General features: G+C 45.8%; 1 long non-coding RNA gene across 1 annotated transcript; it reads right to left on the bottom strand.

Annotated features, from left to right (window-relative positions):
- Nucleotides 1–5,871: 5,871 nt before the first annotated feature.
- LOC309849263 lies at nucleotides 5,872–23,231 on the bottom strand. Its single transcript, XR_014303622.1, has 4 exons — nucleotides 23,106–23,231; nucleotides 12,944–13,085; nucleotides 6,038–6,226; nucleotides 5,872–5,933 (listed from the first exon to the last, which is right to left on the bottom strand). It is a non-coding gene; the product is annotated as an uncharacterized lncRNA (long non-coding RNA).
- Between the last annotated feature and the right edge of the window lie 2,283 nt (nucleotides 23,232–25,514).

Here is a 25,514-nt window from a genome sequence, read left to right on the forward strand (position 1 = left end):
CAAGTGCTATCTCAGAAGTCCCTCTGACACCTCAGCAACAGAGAGAGAGCACACCCATAAACATAATCCCTAGAACCAGCATCCTTTAGGAACCAAAACCCCTATGAGTCAATTACTTTGGTATGTGTTAGTGTATTTTTACCTATGTAAAATATAAGAAAAAGAGGAATGACATACCTGTATGATTTGGGGCAGTACAGCAACTCGATTTTGAGTGTTTTGGATTACAGCTAGATACTTTTTTCCAAAAAGAAATTTATAATCCATTTAATAAAAACAATGTGAATTGCCATGTATGGAATTTTTATACTATAAATGTTTTCATTGTCTTGAGTTGTAGTAATGTACATACACTGGCGCTGGTCTCAAATGGGGGATGTCTGGAAGGAAACAGAATACATGATTAGGGGAGTGAGTGTAAGCCACCACCCTAAACAGTTCAATTTCTCACAAACATATACCTCAGCTATATATTTGATTGGATGAATATCAACTAAAACTTTAAAATTAAAGTACCAGAAATTATTAGGGATGACATTTTTTGGTAGACTTGTTTCTGATTCTGCCTTGTGACCTGACAAAGGTGGGATGGTGACTCCTGTTACTGCTTGCTTATTATAGCTATGGCATAAAGCGGTGGAAGTACTAAGCCACTAGAAAATTTTAGAAAGGATAAGCAATTCTAATAGTAAGGATATTTTCACATACATTATAACTAATTTAATATTTTAGGACTGAAACTAATCTAGAAGAATGTACAGACATTCTTCATCATTTCAGGTACTTTAACATCCAATACTTCCCTAATCAAATCCATGAGACTTTAGTTTTATAGCCTTTTCCTTGTAGATGAATCTGAAGAATAGAATCAGTATAAACTACTTTATGTCTGAAAAAATTCATCTTTGAATTTTGACTTGACCAGCTCCACAGGATTAATAACAAGTCCCTTTCTTGGTGCAGCCACATTGGGAAACAGTGTGGAAATTCCTCAAAAAAATTAAAATGGAGCTGCCGTATGACCCTGCAACTGCACTCTGTATATACCAAGAAGATACAGATGTAGTGAAAAGAAGGGCCATCTGTACACCAATGTTCATAGCAGCAATGGCCAAAGTCACTAAAGTGTGGAAATAACCAAGATGCCCTTCAATGGATAAATGGATAAAGATGTGGTCCATATACAATATGGATTATTATGCCTCCATCAGAAAGAATGAATACGCAACTTTTGTATCAACATGAACTGGTCTGGAAGAGATTATGCTGAGTGAAATAAGTCAAGCAGAGTCAATTATCATATGGTTTCTTACTTCTGGAGCATAAGGAATAACACAGAGGACATTGGGAGATGGAGGGGAGAAGTGAGTTGAGGGAAATTGGTGGGGGAGACAAACCATGAGAGACTGTGGACTCTGAGAAGCAAACTGAGGGCTTTAGAAGGGAGGCAGGTAGGGGGTTGGGTGAGCCTGGTGATGGGTATTATGGAGGGCACATATTGCATGAAGCACTGGGTGTGGTGCATAAACAATGAATTCTGGAACACTGAAAAGAAATAGAATAATAAAAAAAAGTCCCTTTCTCCTTTAAATTTCATAATCAATACAAAAAGTTACATGGTATTGGACTTGAGCTACTACTTGCTGTATGTCCAGCTCTCTTACTTTCTTTTTTTTTTTTATTTTCAGCATAACAGTATTCATTGTTTTTGTACCACACCCAATGCTCCATGCAATCCATGCCCTCTATATTACCCACCACCTGGTACCCCGACCTCCCACCTTTTATATACCTGGAGGCACTTGCATGAGGCAGACAAGTTCTCAATAAAGAACTTTAATTCAATATATTAAAGTATACTATGTTTTCCACAGTGAATATAGACTATTTATCAAATCAGAATCAAGTTCTGAAAAAATTACCCATATACAGATAGCTAACAAATACACAGCCCGGTACCTCTAAAGGTTAGTACTTCTACATATTTCAAAAGGCATCAAGTTTTTGCTGCTTTCCCCTGATCCAAGCATGCACATTTGTGTGTATGTAAGTAAACACCCAAAGACAACTGAATTAGTAGTCCACATTCACCACATGGATTAATGCCTGTTTTGATCTCTTTCCCTCCCAAATTGTTTCTGATTATTCACTTTAACTAATTTTGCCTGCTTTCTAATAATAGGGAGAAGAAAATTTGCTTCCCCACCCCAGCACCAATCAAAGGGATACTTATGTCCTGTGAGCCTTCATTTTTCATAGGGGAAAACAAACAAACAAACAAACAAACAAACAAAAACCCAAAAAACCCTGAGCAGTGAAACTAGAAATTCCCTCATGTTTCCTTCCTTTCTGGAGCTTACTGCCCTTAGGTTGCACAGTTGCCCAAATATTGGCCCCTCCATAAGAAGCTGTAAGTAGCACGTAGTGGATGAAAGATCCAGGATATAAGGAAGGGCTACTCTGGGCAGTTGCATGGCCTGGGATGGTCTGCCTCACCACTGGGCAAGGTCTGGGGTCTGGGGTCACCGTACCTCAACACCGTTAAGAGAAGACTTCAACGAGAATGTTTATTTCAACATCTTTGCATGAGAAAATAAACACTGCCTTCAATAAACAGTTTCAATTAAAAATTAAAATTTTAAAACTTAATTTTAAATATAATTATACCAAGAAGAATCATGACACATGTTGAATTATTTTAGGAGCCACAGTCTTCCTGAGGTACAAATAAATAGTTTGTACAAATAGGTAAAATCATTTATTAGGAAACTTTAAACCTCTTACAATAAAGTTACCATTAAATATAAGAATAAAGTGACTATTTTGCTTAAAAATAAACAAAGGTCACTTTGAAAGAGAATGGCAGCTTCCCTGTGGACATCCTCTATACCCAGCCCAATCAGTACTTACCAAGTACAAGTTTGTAGATTTTGCTAACATGGTAAATGATGGAAATAAATGAGGAAGACAATATTTTCAAAACAGTGTAAAAAGAACTTTACAACAAGTATCTTGATTCTCCTTATTCTTCCACTCTAATTTGTAGCCTTTGGATAATATGTGGGAAAGAACATATATACATTTAAATTTTAACTTAAATGTCTACTGAAATAAAATGCTATCTTATTAAAATTCCTATCGGAAATTAAAAAAAAAAAGTCATGGTGACAAATAATGTTGACAATCATGTAATGTAATCCTATCTTAAAACTCAAATTATGCTAAGAATGAATATTTCAAAACTAAATGGTTCACTTTGTTAAAAATATTCTTACTGAGTATTAAAAAAATCACCCAATGGTATCATGTTTTTAAACTCATGCTACTCATCATGCCTGTATTTTATCCTACCAGTTCTCTCTAATGACTTAGCATTCTTTCTTGTCTGCTCTCCTCTCTCATTTCCTTTCACCAGCACCAAAAACACAAAGACTCCAAAGTCCTGAGAGCAGACTGGAGTATCCCTTTGCCTTCTAGAAGCTGTGAATTTTGACCCTACTGGTCCATTCCACCTGCCCAATAGGCAAGATTGCCCAATAGGACAGTGCAGTCAGGAAGGGAGGCAAGGACAGAATCTTGAGGGATAGCAGAGAGAAAGAATCACCTTAAGAAAACTGGCAAGAATTCCTATCTTACATTGAGGTCTTCCATCCATTTTGAGTTTAATATTTTGTTCTAATAACACAACTCTGGGTGGGCTCCGAGATGGCTCCTCAGTGGGGACACATCACCAGGAAGACCACACCATGATTAGAATTTAGAATCTTCGGCACCCCCTCCCCAACCCCTACATTCCCCCAGAGAGGGGAGGGGGCAAAAAGCAGAGCACATCTATGTAAGGAAGCCTCCATAAAAATCCTCATAGCAGGGACGCCTGGGTGGCTCAGTTGGTTAAGCAGCTGCCTTCGGCTCAGGTCATGATCCCAGCGTCCTGGGATCGAGTCCCACATCAGGCTCCTTGCTCAGCAGGGAGCCTGCTTCTCCCTCTGCCTCTGCCTGCCATTCTGTCTGCCTGTGCTCGCTCTCTCCCCCTCTCTCTCTTTGATAAATAAATAAAATCTTTAAAAAAAAATCCTCATAGCAGGGGTTTCAGGAAACTTCCAGGTAAGTCAACATATCCAGGTACCAGGAGGGGGATAAAACCCAGCTCCACAGGAATAGACATTCCTGTGCTTGGGACCCTCCCAGACTGTGCCCTTTGTGTCTCTGCATCTGACTGTTCATCTGTATCCTTTATCATATCTTTCATAAATTGCAAATGAAAACAAATGTTTCCCAGAGTTCTGCGAGCCACTCAGTTGAACCGGAGGAGGAGTTGAAGGAACCTCTGATTTGTAGCCAAGTTGTAGAGAAGTTGTGGGTAACCTGGGCTCCTCCTACTTATGACTGGCACCTGAATGTGATGGAACAGTCTCACAGGACTGAGCCCTTAACCTGTGGGATCAGATGCCATATCAAGGCAGACAGTGTCAAAGCTGAGTAAAACTACAGGACACCCAGCTGGTGTTGCAGAGTTGCCTGGTGAGGGAAAAATCCACAGCCTCAGCCACAGTGTTAGAAGTGAAGTGTTCTGTGTGAATATGGTAATATAAAAGCCGATGGGAGAACTGAAATGTTTGCTTGACATACACTCTCACACAAAATATTATGTATGCCAGGTCTTTGCTGATGTGATATAGCACATATTCAAGTTCTAGTGAAATATCATAAAGAGTCAACTCAAAAAACAAACAAACAAACAAACAAACAAGCAAACATACAAAATATGGATGAGCTGGGAGAAAATAAGCAATGTTTCCTCTTTCCTATCAAGAGAAAGACCATTCCTGAATTATCCAAGATTTTGCTTTTACCTGAATAACCATACAGTTCAATAGGACTTGAAGGAAAAAGCATGTTTGGTCCTCAGCGATCCTTTCCCCTGATATGGCCGGCAAGAGTGGAGTGATTCTTGTGGATATATCTTTGCTCCAGAGTGGGGAAAAAAAGGAGTTCTTTCACCAACGTTCAAAGGGTTTTTAAAAAATGGCCTTCATTAAAATACATCTGCCCCTCCTTTGGAACCTGCTCACGCTACACTCCAGGCCAGCGAGCATCAAGGGGTTGGAAATACGGTACAAACTCCCATGAAGCCACCTCTCCCTCTAAACTATTCTTCTCTCTGCCAAATTCTGCTTCGGTCAGCCTAAGGATCAAATACCTGTCTTTGGGCAATAAAGTGATGTGCATTAATCAATCATTGGCCCTAACTGGTAAGTTCCTTAAAAACTCATGGGACACAGATGGTTGCCATGACTTTCCCAGGAAGCAGCTACTGTCTTTCCATGAATGCGGCATGAAAATACAGGGCTGGGTGAGCAGATGAATGTCCACTCGTGAAACAATCATGCTGAGGACAATAAACAGTAGTTTTGGATGGCAGATTTAAATTTCATTCACCACAGCCAAGAAAACACTCCAGATACATGATGTGTCTCCACTTCCTGTTGTTTCCAACATCTGAGTCCTCCCTTCCATTCCTGTTTCCACCACTTCAATAAATGTCTCCCATCCTCATTGCATATAAAAAAGGCTCTGATTCTTTCTATTCTAATGTCTGTAAGACATTACTGTGAACAAGAGCAGGGGATAATTCCTCCTCCAAACCCATCTACAAAATAAAGGGTTCTATTCAGGATCATGACAAGCTGAGGAATCCCTCAAGAGAACTTCCAGAGTCATTTCAACCTATAAGGCTGGCTAAAATGTTCCTCACCATCCGCCACACCAGGGCTAGGACTGATGAGTGTCTCCACCATGCAGGTCCCTAAGGATGACATGATCGCTGGGAAACCAGGCACGAGGCAAGCAAAAATCAGTACCTGCTCTTCTGCAAAGTTTGTCTGAAGTGCTTGAAGCCACAGAAGAAACAGATTGACTCCTTCAGATCTTACCTAAAAACAAAATTAAAGGTGACAAAATTAAACACATGTTTATGCAGAGATGCACTGCAATGCAGATTCAGTTCTGAGAAAGAAAAACTAGAAGTTAAAGGTACCGTTAAACTCCTGCACCAAGTTCTTAGTGACAAGAAATCAGGCGTGCTGCAAGAAGCCCAAGGGTGAAGAGTTGGGGTCTGGAGCCACAGTGCCTGGTTCCAATGCAGGCTCTGCTTTTTGCTTTTTGCTTGCTTAGCTGTGGCCAGTGGAGAACCACCAAACTTCTCCCTTTGCATCAGTCTCTACCTCTGAAAAATAAGGATGATAAAAGAATTTACCACAAAGTGTTTGCACAGGAATAAGTGACTTACAACAGTGCCTGTATCATCAACTGTCATTTAATCACAAAAATAATGCAAAGACAATCATCCTCCAAATTTACAGTGTGCTTTGAATAGGGTTTTTTCTATAATATGCTTATGTATCATGGAAAGTTCTTGAAAAATCTCAGAGCTAAATAAGACCTTAAAGACCTGGCTCAGTTATTTGACCTTGAAGCCCATTCATCAGGCATTTCTACACCAGCCCTCCTTTTTATTTATTTATTTATTTTTGCCCGTGCAGGTAGCTACCTTGAGGGCTGCCGCCAAATCATCACTTCCACAAAGAACCATTCAGAAATTTCTGGAACTCATATCATTGCTGGACTTCTGGCATAAGTCCATTGTTCCTGGTGGATGCTTCCAGTAGTAGGAAATGGAACATGCTCAATGAGGGCAGGGGGTTGTGTTTGACTTGCCCACTGCCATATCTCCAGCACCTAGAAAGGTGCCTGAAACACATAGCTGGCATCCAGTAAATGTGTGCAATAAATGAGTGAACTAGACAAAAATAGATATGCACTGGTAGACGTGGCCTGTGGAGTACAGCTTCAAAAGCAGGAGAGTATTGAGAGTCCTACATGGTAGGTTGCATGGCACTGAGTTAAAGAAAATGGGTCCTACAATCAGACCAAAGGTTAAACCTCGAAAGTTGTGCGATCTTGGACAAGTCACCTACAAGAACAAAGACCCCTGTCTTCTATTGATAACAGCTGGGAAGAGAGAATCCATTTCAGAACGAAAGGGGACACAGGACGGCTGTGTACGACACTTATATTGTGGTCAAGATGGCAGTGTAAATTCACTTCATGGGGACCCACACCATCATCCCTCACTACCATTTGAAATACATGGTAATAAGAGATGAAATATATATATATATATTTTTTTCAGTGTAACAGTATTCGTTGTTTTTGCACCACACCCAGTGCTCCATGCAATCCGTGCCCTCTGTAATACCCACCACCTGGTTCCCCCAACCTCCCACCCCCTACCCCTTCAAAATTCTCAGATTATTTTTCAGAGTCCATAGTCTGTCATGGTTCACCTCCCCTTCCAGTTTCCCTCAACTCCCTTCTCTCCATCTCCCCTTGTCCACCATGCTATTTGTAATGCTCCACAAATAAGTGAAACCATATGATAATTGACTCTCTCTGCTTGACTTTTTTCACTCAGCATAATCTCTTCCTGGAAGAGATTATATATATATATTTTTAAAAGATTTATTTACTTACTTATTTATTTGACAGAGAGAGATCAAAAGTAGGCAGAGAGGCAGAGAGAGAGAGGAGGAGGAAGAGGGCTCCCTGCTGATGCAGGACTCAATCCCAGGACCCTGAGATCATAACCTGAGCTGAAGAAACAGGCTTAACCCACCCACTTGGCCACCCAGGTGCCCCTAGATTAAACACATATATTTTTTAAAGATTTTATTTATTTATTTGGCAGACAGAGATCACAAATAGGCAGAGAGGCAGGCAGAGAGAGAGGAAGGGAAGCAGGCTCCCTGCTGAACAGAGAGCCTGATGTGGGGCTCAATCCCAGGACCCTGGGATCATGCCTTCAAGCCCAGCCGAAGGCAGAGGCTTTAACCCACTGAGCCACCCAGGCACCCCTAGATTAAATATATATTTTTTTAAGAGAAGAGAAAAGTTAGCAAGTGAACCTCGGTAAAAAACAAAACAAAACAAACAAAACCCAAAACTGACAAACATCTCCATGAAGCAGCAACCGCAGAAATTCTCAGTGATGCACAGATGTGTAGCGACAGGAAAAGATGTCTGGAGGCTGACTTCAAGGAGGACAAGTCGCTCCCACTGGAGATAAAGGCAGACAGAAAGGCCTGCTCGCTTGCTGCCTGAAGCCACAACTTCAACTGGGCTGCGGACTTGATTGCACACCACTTGCTTCACCAGAACACTGTGAGGTTTCCAGTAGCTCATTACATCTAAACACTACTGCCTCCTTTAACAAGGTTTCCCTTCCAGATTGCCCCTGACTTACAGGGATAGGCAGTAGGTGTCCCTCCACGTGCTCCTTCCAAATTCTCTCCTCTCTCTGCTTTCTTCTGATCCACTTTTTATTTATGGGCTAGCTTTACAGGATATCCCTTCTGTGATTAAACAGGTCTTAATAATTCTACCTTTTGTAAAGAAAGCCTTCCCCAATTATTTAGATGTTGATAAATATTTACCTCTGAATCTCCATAAATCATCACTTTATATGGCACCAACATGTAGAAAATAAGAATGAAGTTACCCAATTTTCAGAATGAACCATACAAATGACAACCTACCATCTAAAGCCAGAGACAGAAAGAGAACATCTGCATAAACTAAAGTAATGCGGGTTCCTTATTCATTCATATTTATTATGCAAAATGGAAGTTTTAGGAAGATTAGAATAATGCATACTTGTTCTATTATATAGGCAACTAATCCTCTGTAGATGGTAATGTATCCATAACTCCATCTCCAATCTAGAATTTCTGAACACGAGGAGAGGGTATTAAAATCTCCTCTGTGGGAGGCAGAGCATTACAGTGTCTGGCTCTGGCCTTCCTGCTGCAGGAGGAGACTTGCAATTAGTGATGGCAAATGGAATTCACAAAACATTTCTGGGCTTTAGAAGACATCGGAAAACTAGCAAAGGACTTAGAAAATTGTAGGAAAGGAAGCAGGAAGAGGGAGGTGGCAGAAACAAGTGAGCCAAAACCTGATCTGTAAGCAACAAGCTCAAGAGAAACAAATCAGGGTGCCAGAGAACAAATGCCATTTTCACTGCAGGATCTCTACAGGCCTGTGCCCTCCAGACCCCGTTCCCACCACACGGTAAGTTGGGGGAACTGAACCTGAGATTTCCTTAATAAACCAGGACCCTCAAATGGAACCAAAGTGATCCCAACCAAGAACACTCCCAGCGTCCTGGCAAAGGAAAGACAAACCCTCCAGGAAAAAACAGACAGACAAACAAACAAACAAACAAACAAAAAACACCAAAAAACAGAATTAAAAGAGATTACATCTATGTTCCAATAAATCTGGTCTCAAAATCCCTTCACAGAGCATGCAAGAAATGAGGCCACTGTGAGAGACAGAAGACTGAGGGAAAATGAAGACACTGGAATGATCAGATACAGAATAGAAAATATTACATGTTAATTGTTTAAGAACACAAAAGAGGTTTAAAAATGAAGAAGGATCAAGAGCCTATCAAAAGCAACAGGCCAAGTGTGAACATGGAACTGAAGGAAGTTAAACAGGGACCAAAAATCACTGAGACGTAAAACACAACAGAAAACACACCAGAATGGTGGGGCAGTAGATGAGCCCCGAATGAAGGACTTCACAACACTGCACCAAGAAGTGAAGACATTCCCCAGAATGCAACACAAGGAGGCAGGAGAAGAGGATGAATGCCAGCTTGAGAGACACCAAACAACAGACGGGAGGTTTAAATAAGAATCCTGGGAAGTACAGCAGTAGGACAGAGTCAAAATTTCAGAAGAAAACAGCTGAGGATATTACAGAAATGATAAATCCAGAAATACAGGAAATGCACAGATACCAAGCAAGATAAGAAATCTTCAATTAAACATTTTGTGGTAAAGCTATAGAACACCAAAAACTAAAAAAAGGCTTTAAGGAAAAGGCATTTAAAGGAATGAACAGGGTGGAAACAGGGTTTAAAGCTGCTACAGTGGTGGGGCGCAGGGTGGCTCAGTGGTTTGGGCTGCTGCCTTTGGCTCGGGTCATGATCTCAGGGTCCTGGGATCGAGCCCCGCATCGGGCTCCCTGCTCCGCAGGAAGCCTGCTTCCCTCTCTCTCTCTCTCTGCCTGCCTCTCTGCCTACTTGTGATCTCCGTCTTTCAAATAAATAAATAAAATCTTTAAAAAAAAAATAAAGCTGCTACAGTGGTAAGGAGATGCTAGTAAAATGGTACCTGTAAAGGGTGACAGGAGTATTTTTACTGCCACTACTGCTAATACTGTGTCAAATGCACATAACAACTGAAGACTGCGAAGGTTAAGCTGGAGCAGAAAAAAATTAAACGAATTATGACCCTCAAAAGAAGGATCATGTCGGGGCGCTTGGGTGGCTCAGTGGGTTAAGCCTCTGCCCTCAGCTCAGGTCATGATCCCAGGGTCCTGGGATCGAGCCCCGCATCGGGCTTTCTGCTCTTCAGGGAGCCTGCTTTCTCCTCTCTCTGCCTGCCTCTCTGCCTACTTGTGATCTCTGTCTGTCAAATAAATAAATAAAATCTTTTTTTAAAGAAAAAGAAGGATCATGCCAATGAATTTCACAACTCTGGTGATCACTTTAAAAGCATCTCTTCTTTTTATCATAGCATTTGTATCATGTCCAGGATGAGATATTACAGCACACATGATAGAATATTTTAAAACAATAGTCCATTTTGCTCAAACTCCATGTTGAAAGCAAGCGACTCTGTCAAACACTTTGAAGAAGGTAAAAGTAGTGGAACCATGTTTTGTCAAGAAAGCCCAGGGAGAAAAGCAGGTAGTAAAATCAAGTAGCAGTATCGAGGAAGGGCAGCCTCAGGAAGAAAATGAACACCGTTTTCTTCTGCTTTGTTCTCTTTTTTGTTTTCTTGTTGTTGGTACCTTTTTTTTTTTTTTTTTTGGTCTTTCCCAGAAATCACTTCATATATATACATTTATCTGTTCAACTTCAGTGAAAGTTGGGAGGAAAAGGTGCCAGAACTTTTGAATGGTTGTCTTCAGCTGAGTGCTTATTTTCTTCCTTCAGTTTCTCTGGGGTTTCCCACTATTCTTCAATAAACATGTGTTGCTTTCTGGCAGGGTAAAGCCAAATGCATTTTTAAAAGAAGTAATGGCAGGTCATCCGTCCATCCAGATCAGGAGAGAGCCCATACCAGAAAAGGCAGAGAGGGTAGTACACTCCCCTCTGTGAGTTCCTGCCCTCTTGGTCTTTCCTCAGCCCTTGCTCTCTGCTATGTCTCTCCAGTCACACCCCAAACCCAGAGAAACAAAAGGACTCTTCAAAACTTAAACCCTGTGAGAAGGGCCACGCGGAGGCAAGGAGAGCCCTGTAAGACTCTGAGCCATGTGGTCTGTATCTGAGACTGCGCATCTCCTTGAGCCACGTTCCATTTCCTCCATGCCTAATGTTGGCCTTGTGTTCTACAGAAGCAGTCAGGGCATCCATACACTCCTCTCTGTGTGTTTGCTCTATACCTGATCCCATCTCAACCCACAACATCCAGCAGCATGCACCATCTGTCATCTCCCTTCAGTCAACCTGCAAATAGGTAAACACAGCCTGTAAAACCCACCCTTGTCCAAGCTATGTCTGGAGTTATGATCGTCTGTGTCTTTACCATCAAACTTTCTAAAAGGCTATTCTTGTGTGTGACCTCCATGGTATCACGCCCAGTCACTCTATCTCTATGTCTGGCTTAGGACTCCACTACTCACCTCCCATTTTCTTTCAGTACTCAGTGACAACCTCCTCGATCTACCCCCACCCCCTAATCAAGCTGCTTTGCAACTTTTCACATCATCGAACATTGCTGACATTTCATTCCTTGAAATCTCTCTTCTCTAGACATCTGTGCAAAAATGCCTTCCTGGCATCAAAGCCACGTCCCTCCCCTTCCATCCACTACTCCTTTATTCTTCCCCTTTATCTGCCCAAGAAAAGAAGGAATTACCCTAAATCCTTAACTGTCACTCTCTCTACAAGGAATATATCCCTTGGCAACAGCATGATTGCATCTCTCTTCCCCCAAGCACCCATTCCTACATTTTGACTGTCCAACCAGAACCTACACCTGCACGTCCAACAGACACCTCAACTCAGATTGCCTAAAGCTGCACTCCTCCTCTTACCTCCTGCACCTGGCTCCCTTCCTGAGTTGCCACGACTGTTATGGCAGTTGACACATCAGACTCAACATTCTGAAAGCACAGAGGCACCCCTAAGCCTACTGCAGCATTTTTTTTTCCATAGCCGAGATATGGAAGCAGCCCAAGTGTCCAGCAACAGAAGACAAAGTGGTACATACACACAATGGTATATTACTCAGCCATCAAAAAGGATGAGATCCTGATATTTACAACAGTATGGATGTACCTAGAGGGTATTGTGCTAAGCAAAATAAGTCAGACAGAGAAAAACAAATACTGTATCTCCAGGGATGAATCCTTAAAAAATGCCCTACATATTCAAGTTTTAAGGCAGGACCAGAAGCAACAGTTTTAGCATATATCACCACGATATAAAATAAAATCTTAAAAAAAAAAGGAAATAATAGGACAACAGCAATTACGGTAAAAAGACTTAACAACTGTCTTGCTCAACATCACCAGCACCACACCAGCTACACGTCTGACCCCCAGACCAGCATAGCAGGTGTGAGGACAGGTCCAAGTAGAGAAAGTGTTACTTGTCACATTTTTTGAAAAATGATAAACAGAAGGGATGCCTGGGTGACTAGGCTGGTTGAGCGGCCAACTCTTGATCTCAGCTTGGATCTTGATCTCACGGTGGTGAGTTTGAGTTCCACACTGGGCTCTGCACTGGGTGTGGAGCCTGCTTTAAACTAAACTAAACTAAACTAAAATAACACCTCTGTCAAAAGTACGTGAATTCACAACTTACATGTAAGTCAAGTTCTACTTGTTCTAAGACAGCATGAAAACCAAGATGTCGTTATCAAGACAGGAAGCAAGATAAATTGTGTATTCCATGTGCCGTGAGATGACTCCAACTGCATCCAAGTCAGCCATGGCCCTCCACACATCTGCAAGAGAGGGTATATTATCCACATTAGCACAGAGGAAACCAAGGCTCAGAGAGGTTAAAAAAAAAAAAAAAAGAGTCCAAGATCATAGCATCATTTAGCAGCATAGCCAGAATGTATAGGAATTACCTCAAAACAGACCACACTAGTGGAAGAATACCTTAGTGTGGAGTTATGAAAACCCAGGTAGAACGCTGCCTCAGAAAGGCAGATAATCAATAAAGGAAAAATAAAGAGGCACCTGGGTGGCTCAGTCGGTTAAGCATCTGCATTGGGCTCAGGTCATAAATAATCCTGGGATCTTGCCCTATGTCAGACTTCCTGCTCAGCAGGGAGTCTGCTTCTCCCTCTGCCTCTGCTCCCCATTCATTCTCATAAACAAACAAATCAATAAAATCTTACCCAAAAAAAAGAAATAAATAAAGATTATAAGCTTACAATAAAGATATGAATGATGAGTCAAAGCTTTCAGTGACACACCCACACCTGCCTACAGTTCTCTGGCTAAAACATGGGTGGAATTGATGGGATTAGAAGAACAGGAGGCACATAGGCCCGGACAGCACAGCCTCAGCAGATGCAGAATCCTGGTGTAGGTTTAGCTAGCTTTCATTGTCCTTTAAAATGTCAAAGCTAAAGAAATCTGGTAGGGTTATTGAAGTCTGATCCTGGGGGATGCCTGGTTGGCTCAGTCTGTTAGGCAGCAGCCTAACATGACTCAGGTCATGATCACAGGGTCCTGGGATCAAGTCCGACATCAGACCCTTTACCCAACCAGAAGCCTGCCACTCCCTCTGCCTGTTGCTCCCCCTGCTTGTGCTCTCTCATTGACAAATAAATAATCTTTAAAAAGAAAAAAGAAAGAAAAAAAAGAAAAGAAAAATAAAATCTAATCCACAGTATAGAACAACACAAAGGATGGTACTTTCTTGGGCTGATTTCTGTTTGTTTGATTTTAAGTAGGTTCCACAGCCAGCACGGACACTAGTGCAGGGTTTGATATCAGGACCCTAAGACCATGAACTGAGCCAAAGGCAGACAATCGATTAAGCCACCCAGGCACCCCACTTTCTTGGGTTCTAATGGGACTTTTCCTAGGTTCTAATCCTAGCTGTACTGGCTGCCAAGGGGAATGAAGTCCAGCACCACAAGAAAAGCATCCCAAGGCAGCAGTCCTCTGCAGAAGATTTGCTGGTGGCTGCCATCATCAAAGAGTCAGTGGGTGAAGTTGTTGAAGCACAGTGGGAACAATGATAGCCACTGCCTTTTGGGTGTCACTGAATCATCCTACTCATCTTCAGGAAGCCTGGCCCATCTCCAGTCAACGCAGAAAAAGCAAACTTGTTAGAAGAACAGGGGAGGGGGTCATCTCCCTCCCTCCCAGAAACTGAAGCAACCAGCCAAACAGTGCAGCACTGGAGTAAAAACAAAAATATGAAGGAATGTGGCTGCACCTGGGTAGCTCAGTCTGTTAAGCATCTGCCTTTGGGTCAGGTCCTGATCTCAGAGACCTGGAATCTGAGACCCACATCAGGCTCCATGCTCAGTGAGGAGTCTCCCTTTCCTTGTCCCTCTGCCCCTGCTCCTAGCTCATTCTCTCTCTCTCTCTCTCAAATAAATAAAATCTTTAAAATAAGAAATTTAAAAATGAAGGAATGAATCAAAATGCAGAATTCAGAAACAGAACTACAGATATAAAAACTACATATAAAAACCTGAAATATGACCCGGTGAGTGAGGAAGGATTATTAAATCATGATACTGTATGAATTGATTGCCAATTTTTTCTTAGAACATAGAGCACAATGCACTACATGAAAACGAAAACACAAAATTAGGATTGAATACAAAAACAAAATTATCAGTGTTATTCCATCAAGTGTTTCTCTAACCTACTGATAAAAACCTCAGTTCATCCTCCAAAAGAATCTGGGCACCACCTCAGCACACATGAACACATTTTCAGGCCACAGTTCACACTGCTCCAGTCCCCACTCTAAGTCCTGAGCCATGGGCTCCTCCAGGCAAAGCCACCACCAACTAGGCCCCTGCCCTAGAAATCCCCAAACCCAACCACTTCACAACAGGGAGACTCAGGGAGATTCAAATGGGCAGAAACGTGGGACTTTGACTTTTTTTTTTTAATTAAAAGAAAAATACAGCAAGAAACATTTCTAGCACAAGTGAAGAGCTAATCTTTCACAATGTCGAGAGTATTAGAATTATCAATACACTATCAGTAGTTTGATAGGTCAAACAGACCAAAAGCTGGAAACACAAGAGGAAATGCTCACAGCAAACAGACCTGAAAGCCAGGGCCTGGACCGGCTGACATGGCTCTGCCGCTTACCACAGCAAGAAAGTGTAACTTTCCTGGGCCTCAAATTCCCTCCTGGCCAGCAGGAAAGTGGCAACACCACAAAATTAATATCTGGTCGGGGATTACGTGAAAGGAGAATGCTCAGTGAGAGCCCCGCCACACCGCCCGTCCAGCCACAGTCTGCGCCCAGTGAATGGGAATTTCCTCTACTGCAGCCACACGAAGAGCTGAAGGATCTGCACAGGATGCCTGTTTATTTACCAGTCACAAAACCACGTTCTGCCATAAACAGAGAGGGCAAGAGACCCCAAGAGATGGGAATATCCCTCACCCTTGCCTGGACCAGGCTTTCAAGACAAGTTGGAAAGCCCACAGCAGCTCTGCCACTGACTCTGAATGAGCCTTTGGAAGACAACACCATCCCAAACAACTGTTTAATTTACTTCTCTTTAAAAAGCAGGGAGACAAGGTCTTGTCCACATCTTCATAAATTAACAGCTTAGGAGGCTAAACCACAATGATTTAGTTATGTCCCCAGCAGGCACACCTCCACTCGTGGGCAGCTTCAGGGAGAAAGGGTGCCTCCCCATCCATGAGGACACCCTCTGACATTCATCTGAAGATGATTCCTACCCATGGGCATTTACTCCCTGGAACCCCCCCATCTAAGTTCCTCTCTGGATGCTGCACGAGGCAATTTCCTCACACCCCCATCACCACTGGTGACACCGCAGCTACCCCCGAGCCTTCAAGCAGGGTGCACCTGTCTTTGCTGCCAAGCGTCCCATCAGCCCAGCTCCATCACTGATTTCTGTACCCATAATTAATTAACTTATGCATGTATGTATTTATTTATTTTTACAGCTTCATTTATTTTAGGGAGAGATAAACAGAGAGAGAGATACAGAGAGAGCACACACACACAAATACAGGGAGATAGAACCTCCAGCAGATTCTACACTGAGAGCAGAGCACACCTCAGGGCTCAATCCCACCACCCTGAGATCATGACCTTAGCTGAAACCAAGAGTTGGATGCCTCAACGACTGAGCCACCAGGCACCCCTCTGTACCCTTAATCTTAAGAAAAGACAGACACCGCTTCTTTCTGTCAGCCACGGCCTCATAAGCCATCTGTCACACAGCCAAAGTTTCCAGAGGGTAGGACCAGGTCTGCAACACCAGTGATGCCAGAGTATCTCCATAAAACTACAATCTAGTGAGTACCAGGCTCTGCTCTAAGCTCCTAATATGGCCTTCTATTTTGTACCCCTCACAGACCTACATGCTAGGTATTATCCACAGTGCACAGAGGAGGACACTGAGGTCCATGGCTTACCCAAGCGATCTACTTTTATGTGGCAGCAGCAGGGGCCTGAACCCAAGTCTGTGACTCCAAGGCCCCTCCGTCAACTCTGTTACTCATGCAGCCCCAACACAGTCATCAAATACCTCCCTAAACCCTCATCCCTCCTGTGAAAAACCATGGTCTTCTGCCATTTCCCAGATGGGAAGAAAGCCGGCGTGAGCCAGATATAGTGACCTGCCCATGATGGTACAGGCGATGTCCCCTCTGTTCTCCCCCCAACACCCATGTCATTCTGCACGAGGCCCCATGGGGTCCTTCATGCTTCCAGTGGAAAACTCTGGTGAGACCACCAGTCTCCTGGCAGGCCTTCATCTTGACCCTGGAGGACACGACCAGTTAGGAGAAACCGGCTAGTTAAGCCTCTGAAATAGGGTCCTACCACCCAGGAAAACCCCCTTATCTCCAGGGCATCGCCCGTGTGAATTAGCTGGATTTGTAGAGGGCTCCACAAGCACCAGCCTTGCTGAGTCACTTTCTCTAAGGTGGTGGCTGAGACAAAAAGGACCCAGGAAAGAAAGGCATAGGCTGTTGTGGAACTCCAGTGCCTTGGCATCAACAATTAATGTGAGCAGCTGCCTCTGCTCACCAGATCTGCATTTTATGTGGGGCACACTGTTCAAAGTTTACACCCCCCATCTCTGTAACCTTCACGACAACCCCTGGAGCTCCCTGCACCATCATTACCACCTCACAGACAAAAAGACAAGGCATGAGGGGTGTGTAGAATGATGCAGCTCTGTGCTGGGGCCAACCGGGGGAGGACTCCCACAGGCTTGCTCTTCCCACTGCTGCAGAAGCAGCTGAAAACAACGAGTTTTTCCGTTTGCATTATGTAGAGTAGAAAAGTCAACCATAAAGGTCATTCAATTTTTAAATGGGTTATTCCTCAGGATAAAAACAGTTCCAAAAAATAATTTCCGAGAAGTTCAACATATTCCTCCTTCCAGGTGCCTGGAATGTGATGGAATGTTGTTAAAATAAGTTCTGGCCCATCAGTATGCCAGACAGAAACTGGAAGTAAGCTGTTGCAGGTCCCCAAAGGCTCCGTCACAACCCTAAGGAGAAGACATATAACTTTCACTGTCCCAAAGTGGTTATGTTTAAAAAAAAAAAAAAGGCACAGGTGGAACATTTTAAATTACAGACTTTCAATGCAGGGGCAGTGGGGGCGGGGGGGGGGTGTCCCCCAACTACCCCCAAATGTTTCAGCTATATATAGTGACTTACCAAAGTGACTCATCACAAGTACCTACAAGGCGACTGACAGGCAACTGACCGATGAGGAAGGTATTCGGACTGCTTAACAAAACCAACACAACTTAGAATTTTCATTATTAAGAAGAGAAAACCATTTATTAAACACTCGCCAGGCACCAAACCCGCTAGGCACTGTCACACGCTCTACTCATCACAAGGCTGCCAAACTCAGTGCAGAAACTGAGGCTGAGTAAGTCACCTAAGATCATGCAGCACCAGAAACTGGATTCCAACCAGTTCTGACATCAAAGCCCACCCCAGCTTGCTGCAATGCTTCAGAACCTAAGCTTTGTGATGATCAATAAACTACATGCTTAACAATGTTTAAACATCTCTGTTAGAATTCAGGGAAAGGTTTTTAAAAATGACATACACAAGGGGAAAAAATAATACAGTTTCTGGAGGCAGGCTGCCCAGGGTTCAAATCTTGGCTCCTCCACTTGCAAGCTGTGTGACCTTGGACTCCTTTAGCTCCCCTGTGCCCATATTTCCATGCATTAAAATGGTAGCCATAACAGACCCTATTTCCTAAGGCAAATAAAGCATTTTGGTGGTGTTGTTCTTGTTTTAAGATTTTATTATTTATTTGACAGAGAGAGAGAGAGAGACAGGGTGAGAGGGAACACACACAGGGGGAGTGTGAAAGGGAGAAGCAGGCTTCCCACTGAGCAGGAAGCCTGGTGAGGATTAGATCCCTGCACCCTGGGAGCATAACCTCAGCTGAACAACTGAGCCACCCAGGTGCCCACAAATAAAACATTGAGAATCATTCATGGCATGAGTTAAACCTCAGAATGTGTGGGCTGGTGTTACTTCTTGCTGGCCACTAGATAAAGTCAGCAGCCTCAGGCCCACTGTTTTAGCAACTCATTTGCATAAACAAAGCCCAGGCTCAGCCACTTTGTGCTTACCCTATGATTTCTTCCTGTCACTAACATCTCTCCTCACTCCTGCTCTGTGGCACTAAGCTCTGGGCCTCAACTTCCCATCTGTCAAATGAGGTGAGGAGCCCAGCTGATCTATCTGAGGTCCTTCCAGCTGGGCAACCTAGGGTTCTTGGTAACTCAGGGCCCAGAAATTTCAGAACCATCCTAACACAAACATTACCAGATGACACTCACTCAATTTCCTCAAATCTTCTCTTCCGTGTTATGTATAAATGCTTATTTTCATGGCAAATCTTCTCCAAGATCCCAGAGCTCCACGAGCACCCAGAATAGGCTGGGCAGGCATCCCCAGTGCTGAGGCTGGGGACATGATGGTCAGAAGCTCTGACCTCCAGGGGAGATGGATTCCAAATCAAGCTGCTCTGATAAGCAGGTCTTCCCTGTTAGAGAGGATTTCAACAGAGCACAGTTAAGAGGAAGTGCAGGTAAGAAACTCAGAACTTGGCCCACCGGACAGAGGGCAGTAGGACAGTGGGCCGGAGGGGTGACAGAGGGATTGAGAGGAATGGCACGATCAACAGAGGCCAGCCAAGGCAGCACTGATGCTCAATGTGAGAGGGTGGGCTGGGGATACACTGTGAAAATGGCTTCAAAGGCAGGAAGCAAGCCCAGCTCAGCACAAAGCAAAGTCCTGAGCAGGAACCTTCTGGGACCAGGTTGGACACTAAGGTGAGCTGAAAATGGCTGTGGCACCCAGTGCAGTCTGAATCTCACCCATGCCTCTCACAGGCTGGGTGACCCCGGACCAGTTATGCTATGTCCTTTAATGTTTCCTAAAGGGTATATTCACTCCATAACCCTGAGCCATGTTCTCATTTCGGTGAGTGTGGGAGGCCGCAATAAGGCTTGAGACGAGAACCAAACCAGACCCTGACTTGTGCCTCCGTTAAAGTCCAAATAACCTAACAAAAGGTTTAGGACGGGAAAAGTTCAGTAGCACTGGGCAAGAGTCTGTGCTATGTGTTGTGCGCTCGCCTACGTGACTTCCCACACGCTTACTAAACAAATGAGAACAATTCGGTTGGGCTAAAAAGTTCGTTGCTGGTCCTTGCTGCCTTAGTACAACCCATAATTTACTTTCAGGTTTGCTGTATTTGTACTGGCATCAGCCATTTGGCGTCATGAGGAACCATAGTTGCTTAACTAAACACAGATGTAATGTCTCTATATATATGGCCTTAAGGCTTTGAATAAACTTAGCACTGTTGGACATCCTCCTCAGTGCTCCTCCTGTCCCCCATCTCTCTGCTTCTCGAGTTCTTTTCTTCATCCTCTTACCCTCATGTTCCTGGTTCATTTGTTGCGCCGGCCACGACAGGTGAGGATCTGATGGTGCCCACTATCTACAGAGATCCAATATATACAACTAGGACAGCCTGGAGGGGGGTGGGCAACCCAGGCTGGACAGGGAGTTAAGAAGGAGTCAGGAAGGGCGCCTGGGTGGCTCAGTGGGTTAAGCCGCTGCCTTCGGCTCAGGTCATGATCTCAGGGTCCTGGGATCGAGTCCCGCATCAGGCTCTCTGCTCAGCAGCGAGCCTGCTTCCTCCTCTCTCTCTCTCCGCCTGCCTCTCTGCCTACTTGTGATCTCTCTCTGTCAAATAAATAAAATAAAATAAAATAAAAAATCTTAAAAATAAAAAAGGAGTCAGGAGGAAGTCATTCCCACACTTGAGGCATGGTACTGACCAGAGACACTGGGCAAGAGACAGTGTCCTAGGACTGCTGTAAGACTAGCCGGGTCCAGGCAAAGCGCCTAACAGTGTGTAGATGTAACCCATCTGTAAAAGGTGGACGGGGGGTGGTGGTTGCAGCTGGTTGAGCATCTGACTCTTTGTTTTGGCACAGGTCCATTCACCTGTGCCTGCATGTGTTCTGTGGTGTGCTATTATCTCTCTCTCTCTCTCTCTCAAATAAATAAATCAAAAAAAAAAAAAAAAAGGAAGTCAGGAAGGATCAGGAGACCTGCTGTTAAGGTCCCAAAGACTCCACCCTCCTCAACTAGCCTCCGGAAATAAAGTAAGTGGATGCCCAGGAGCCTCCTGGACACAAAACTTTCCAAAGCAAAGCTTTCAATTTCATACTGGAGAAAAGGTTGCTGTGCAAATTCAAGACAAAAAAGCCGGCCATGGTGGGGTGGGTTTGGACAGGGTTGGTCCTGTAGGGCTCTGGCCACTAAATGCCCACTACCCAAGCCAGGAGCCTGGAGTCTGTGCAGCCAGTGCTTCCTGAGGCTTCTACATCATAGCCTCACTCTCAAGTTTCCTCCTGGAAGCTCCTTACCCAGGGAGGCCACCTGTGAGCACCTCCTCACACACACCCCAGCTTCTGCCCCTCCATCCAGCTGGAGTGAAGGATCCCCAAGCCTGCTCTCTCTGGTCTCTCCTGCACAGAGAGGAGTATGTGCCCCGGAAAGGAGGGTCCCTGAGGATACCTGAGTCCTTGGCCCAAAGACAGCTGGCTTGAGAATGTGGGGTTTCGGTGCTCTAGGCACAGCAGTTCCTAGAGGAAACAGGGTAGGGAGCTCCAAGGTGGAGGGGAGTCCCAGGAGTCTGGGATCACAGATGCCAGTGGCCCCCAAGTGGAAGGGTTTCAGTAACTCCAGAGGTGAGAGGGGCCAGGGGTCAGGCCTGGAGGTGGACAAGGACCACCAACAAGGGGTAGGGGGCCGGAGATGGAAGTGATCCCAGGGTGGTTGCAGGCCCAAAGTAGAGGTGTGGGGGTGGGGGTGGGGGAAAGGGGTCCATGGGCCAGAAAAAAATGGTATCCTGGGGCTCCTGGGTAAAAGGCACTAGAGGTGGAGGGGGCCCAGTGGGGCCCAGGCTGCGCGGGCAGAGCCAGCGCCTCTCAGGCTGGGGAGCCCGGCAATTCTGAGGGACAAAATTTTCCATCAAGTTCTGGAGAAGAAGACTGTCAGCACAGGCATCTCTCCGGGGTCCAGACGAGCCCAGTGGTGCTGGGCCCCTTGATGTCAGTAGGGCCCCACGGGTTCCCTGGATACCGAGAAGTGGAGCGAGGGCTGTGGGGCAAGGGCTATGGGGCGTAGGAGCACCAGGCCGCCAGGAACCTGTCCGCCAGGCCCCCCTCCCGCTCCCTTGGACGAAGCAGCAGGTGGCAGCGGGCAGCAGGGCCCCAGTCTCCCTCTCTGCCTAGAGCCCCTACCCCTCCCCAGCCCCTCAGTACCTGAGTCAGCGGGGCACCGATGCACTCCCCCGCGCCTAGCCCAGCCAGCCCAGAACCCCTGCCTTCCCGGGAGGCGCTACTTACGCAGTGAGTTTGCTGGGCCCACAGAAGGCGGTGGGCGGGGCAGGCAAGTGCGGGCGAGCTGTGGCGGGTGGGGGGCGGCAAACAGCAGTGCAGGCCTCTCTGCAGGCCCGCGCGCCCTCGCCCAGCCTCCTGTTCTGTCCTGTCCGGTGAGGGGGCTGGCTGCGCCCCCTGCTGGTTCCCGCTGCTCTTCTGCTGACTCCAGGACCCCAGTCCCCGCTCAGTCCCAGCCTCCCTGCCTCTCCCTGCCGCTGCTTGAGCTCCAGGCTAGGCCCGCTGCTGCTCCTTGGTGGCCCAGCTGCGGCCCCGGTGCGGTGTGGCTGGCCCTTTTCTCTCCCCAGGGCACAGTGGAGCCGCGAGGGAAGGCCTGAGGAGATCTTCCGTCTGCTCAGTGCCAGTGGACACTCTCCAGGGGCCTCTCTACCTGGTGGGCTCCACCCATGGCCATCTTGGAACCCCTGGAATCCCCTTCAGAGACCAGGTGAAGCCCTCCTTGGGGAATCCAGGCTCCTGGGACCAAGGCAAGTTGATCTTGTGTACTGCTGTGTTTGTTCCCTGGCCTGGCATGGATTGACAGTTGCTGAATTGATCTATTCTGGGGTCATCAAGGGCAGAGCAAAGAGTTCAGGGCTGGGATCCCCAGGCCTGGGGTCCACACAGGTTTGGAGCCCTCTTGGCTGTCCCTGATAGAATGACCAAAGAGGAACCCTCAGAAACATGGATCTGCCTTGAACTGGCAGAGCATTCAGGGATAGGAAGGGGAATGTCTCCTTCACAGAGTATCTGGAATCCTGAAGTGGAAGACGGATTTGTCTGAGCCATGGTCATTAGTGTTGGGCCAAGGAACCCCTGGCTTGCTTCTCCTACCTGCATCCTAGGTCTAAAAGGGTGTCTGGGTGGCTCCCTCAGTGCAGCATCTGTCCAGGGTCCTGGGATCCAGCCCTGCATCTGGCTCCCTGCTCAGTGCAGATCCTGCTTCTCTTTCATCCTCTCCCTCTACTTGTGCTGTCAAATAAAATAAAATAAAAAAAGGTAAGAGGGGGGACAAAATGGCGCGGAAGTAGGAGGCGTCTTTTCAACTTGTACCCCAAAATGAGCTGATTACCTACCAATCACCCATGAACTCCAATCACCCATGAAATCAGCCTGAGATCAGAATTATACACGTGTGGATCTCTACAGGGGGAGAAGAAGCCAGTGGGCAGGTAAAGCGGAGTGGGAACTGTGAACTGATATCAGAAGATAAACAAAAGGGGGAGGGAGCTACCAGAGGCAACCAGTTGGAAAGTAATACCCCAATACAAGCGAGAGTGCCCTGCGTCTGGGGACCAGCATTAACTCGGAGACTGGTTGAAAGCACTCCAAAAGAGCAAAGCATCTCTGGGGAAATTGTGGGAATCGGGGTGGCTAGGGACAGGGGCTTAAGTCCCTGGTCCCAGGACAGCCTCCCTTGGCACTGAGTCAGAGAGAGTGCAGCAGAGAAACCAGCTCTTGGTCCCTAAGCTGCCAGCGCAAGGAGAATGCATGGGGTCCATTTCCTGTGAGGGGATGGGAGCCACACCAGGCGGCAGAATGCAAGAGTCCTGCTATAGAGCCTGAGATACTCCCCTGAGAGAGGTATAAAGGCCCAGCCCGTGCCCTTTGATAAACGCCCTTGTTTCAGAGCCTGCACCAAACTCTCGCCCCAGAGAGGTGCGCGAAGGCCCAGCCTGGTGCTCTCGGACCTGTGCCCCATTCTCAGAGCCTGAGACCCGCGCACGAACCTCTGCCTTCCCTGAAATTGGTGCATGTAAGGTGGGCGCTCTTAGACCCAGAAAGACCGGGCACTCCCAGCCCGGGCCAGCGGGAAAATCTCAGTGTGCGATTGCTGCTTGGAACCTCTCTAGCGGTCTAGAGGTGCCCAAAGCTGCTGCTGCCGTGCTTTTGGGTACAAGCAAAAGATCCTCCATCCCCAGGGACAGCGACTTGGAACCTGCTCTGCCAGCGGCCAAGGGGGAACTTATTTGGGCTCTGCAGCCAGACTGAGGCTTCTCTCTGAGAGGGAGATCAGGGTGCGGTTTGTTTTCCTCTAAAACTACAAAAACCATCAAAAGAGGTCAAAGTGAGAAAAAAAAAAGTGAACAAACAACCGCCAGAGAACAAAAGCCTGAAAAAAAAAAAAGTTTCCTCAGAGTCCACCCCCTTGAGGGGGGCAGTAGGACTTAAGTCAGGGAACATCATTGACTGAAAACCCACATGGCAGGCCCCTTCCCCAGAAAACAAACCAAGAAAGGAAAAAAAAAAAAAGAGAGAGAGAGAGAGAGAAAAAAAGTACTACAAGAGAACTACCACTACTACATAGTAAACTTTTATCTTTCATTCATTCCCACTATTCTGGTTCTTTTTTTTATATATATAGGTAATTTTTTTAACCCCAGCAGGATGGTGGAAGGGGTACATGGCTGAGTGCCTCCCGGGTCTGACCCTGTGTGACGCCACCCGGTGCCTGCAGCTGCCCTCTGGAAGGTGTTGCTTTAGTGGCAGAGCCGGAGGGCACCAAGCATGTGTGTGTCTCCAAAGTCCTGGGCACCACATCACAATGCCTTCCTGAGAAGCAGAATCAAGGACAGTTGCTGATCTTCATTCCTTCCTACCAAAGGTATCTCATACACCATCTTTGGAAGTTGGAGCCAGGGGGCGCCTTGGTGGCTCAGTTGGTTAAGTGTCTTTCTTCAGCTCAGGTCATGATCCCAGGCTCCTGGGATGGAATCCCACACATTTGCCTCCCTGCTCAGCTCCCCTGAGCCTGCTTCTCCTTCTCCCTCTGCCATTCCCCCCACTTGTGCTTTCTGGCTCTCTGTGTGTCAAATAAGTGAATAAAATCTTTTTAAAAAGTTTGGGCCAGGGGGCGCCTGGGTGGCTCAGTGGGTTAAGCCGCTGCCTTCAGCTCAGGACATGATCTCAGGGTCCTGGGATCGAGACCCGCATCGGGCTCTCTGCTCGGCAGGGAGCCTGCTTCCCTCTCTCTCTCTCTCTGACTGCCTCTCCATCTACTTGTAATTTTTCTCTGTCAAATAAATAAATAAAATCTTTAAAAAAAAAAAAAAGTTTGGGCCAGGGATGCCTGGGTTGCTCAGTTCGTTAAGCCGCTGCCTTCGGCTCGGGTCATGATTCCAAGGTCCTGGGATCGAGTTCCACATCGGGCTCCTTGCTCAGCGGAAAGCCTGCTTCTCTCGCTGCCTCTGCCTGCCTCTCTGCCTGCTTGTGTGTACTCTCTCTCTGTATCTCTGGCAAATA

The sequence above is a fragment of the Mustela nivalis genome (genome assembly GCF_964662115.1).
Source record: "Mustela nivalis genome assembly, chromosome: 15".
Classification (NCBI taxonomy): domain Eukaryota; kingdom Metazoa; phylum Chordata; class Mammalia; order Carnivora; family Mustelidae; genus Mustela; species Mustela nivalis.